Raw genomic sequence first — 2,588 nt, 5'->3', positions numbered from 1 at the left:
TCTATCGATTGGTATATGTGATTCGGCCCTCCGGGCCTCGGATCAGTTTCGTGTTTTTCGACCAATTTCTAAACCTTTGTTATATAGGGTAAGGGCACTATAATTCGACCTATGAAACAAACGCATGGCTAACAAAATGCAATATATCGTCCAAATAGCGCTATTTTTTCGAAAATATGTTAGAATAGTACAAAAGGATGTATTTTCAATTGACATTTAAAAGGAAATAAGTGTACGATGTATATTCTTCACTCATTTTCTCGTTTCAATTCAATATTCCATTGGGCTAATTTTCGACGCCTTGTTTTAGTTTTCGACCCTTACGTGTTCTAATATTCGACCCAAGTACAAAGTACTGTATTCTCAAAGTCGAGGCTTGTTTAAATTAATGAATTTAATGCAAAAAAATAACTGCAACATTTCTGTAATATCACATTGGTATTATTTTTTTAAAACTAAACCGTAAACCTTTTTTGTAGACTATTTCAATTACCCTACTCCTTTAAATGAATGTATGGAAAATGTATGAAATGCAATCCCGGAAAACGCCTGAAATCATACAATTACTTTCGGGTCTGGATACTTTTTAGACTTCCATGGCTTTTGAACGATGAGTCGAAAAATGAAACACGCGTCCTTGAAGGAAAACAGAAGACTGTTTCGACCGGTCGAAATCTAGAACACAAACAGTTTCGCGTTTCAATTTTCGTACTTTTTTAAACGTCTCTAATTACATCATAAAAAACAAATATGCACTGCAACAAAAGAAAATTGGACAGAAATATTGCCTTTTCTTTGTATAAAAACATACTGCATGAATTCAGTGTCCTAATATACACAATTTATGGAAATTTTGATTCCGTATCTGTTTTCACTAGACGAAAAGAAAACACTCGAACTCCAGTCCCAGTTTAAAAAACTTGATTATTTCGACGCACAGACGCAAATTTTGGTGGGGTCTTGCAAAATTTCTAGCAGAATAACAGCCTTGACAATATCCTAAATAATAGCGTTGCTCTACCTTTTTCTTAGGAATCTATTTGATGAATGTTTTAGCAGTAGTGCGAAAACTAGCACAGGGTCGAAAACTAGATCCCTTACCCTACTATAACAAAGGTAAAAAGGATCTATCAAAATTTAAACGTATTTCTATTTTGTTCAAAATTTGTAAACTTATTCAATTTTCAAAAATTTTATGTAAACCAATGCATTACGCAACGTTAACCAATACATGAATTATGTTCCGAAAACGTGTCGATTTCTATCTCAAATAACAAGTAAGACCGTATAACAAAGGTTCCTTTCACCACTAGGTGGATTAAATCGGGTTTTTTACTTTGTCGGTTGGTCTGTAAGCAACATTAATCTTAAATTGTCTTAAATATCTGCCTAATTTTTCACCTAAACCGGCAACATAGGGAATTGTCACGAATTGTTGAGTTGTTTCTTTGCTTGGTACTTCTAACATATTGTACATCCTATGTAGTCTTTGTTTTATTACCTTTTCTACGAAATAGCAGGGATAGTGATTTTTATGTAGCATTGTCTTTACTGTTTGTAATGTTTTCGGTCTAATTTCGGCATCTGTCAACTGTAAAGCCCTATCAACCAAAGCGACTACCGTGTTTTTCTTATGGCAAAAAGGACTAACAGAATTAAAGTCTAAATATCTAGTATTTGGATCTTTTGGAAACCATTCCGTTTATATTTTGTCGTTCTGTATACGTAAGATGGTATCCAAGAATTTTAGCTGCCCATTAATTTCTAATTCGACGGTATATTGCATTCGCGGGTGAAAACTATTGAAAATATATTAAGAATCTCCTGTACATGATCGACTTTGGCTCCCATTAAGGCCCAAACAGAACACTGCGTCAACGCGTCCGTCGGCGTCATTCTGACAGTTTTCCCATGGGTTTACTGTCAAATTGACGCTGACGGATGCGTTGACGCAGCATTCTGTTTGGGCCTTTAGGCAGTCATCTACGTAGCGCATGTAGAAACTGGGTGTTACTCCTCGTTGTTGTAGTTTTTCCAAAGCCGCCTGTTCGATGCGCTCCAGTACGATGTTTGCAACTGCGGGGGAGAGAGGGGAGCCCATTGGCATTGGAATTTTTGGCGGAAAAATTCACCGTTGTACTGGAAAAATGTTGAACCTAACACGATTTTCACCATTTCCATAAAACTACTCTTTTCAATGCGAGTATGCTGCTCGATTTCATCCCATCGTTGGTCGACAGACTCTAGTGCAAAGTCCACAGGCACATTTGTGAAGAGAGAAACGACGTCCAAAGAGAACAGAACGGTATCCGGTGGCAAGTTTTGTTCCCGTATATTTTTTACAAATTGAAAACTGTTGTTAATATGATGTGGCGTTTTTCCTACGATGTTATTCAGAATGTTAGAGAGGTATTTTGCCATTTTGTAAGTTGCTGTTCCGATCAGCGGGGTGCTATCCGTATCTTAACGAACGGTGTTTGACAGTCCACTTAACGAAGGGCGCTATTTCAAAAAATGCAAGAAATAGCGCCCGTCTGACAGGTAGATTTGCTGCCAACCTTTGTCGAGATGTGCTGAGATGTTGGCAA

Source organism: Sabethes cyaneus, chromosome 3 (genome assembly GCF_943734655.1).
Source record: "Sabethes cyaneus chromosome 3, idSabCyanKW18_F2, whole genome shotgun sequence".
Taxonomy (NCBI): domain Eukaryota; kingdom Metazoa; phylum Arthropoda; class Insecta; order Diptera; family Culicidae; genus Sabethes; species Sabethes cyaneus.
This window is presented reverse-complemented; position numbering follows the sequence as displayed.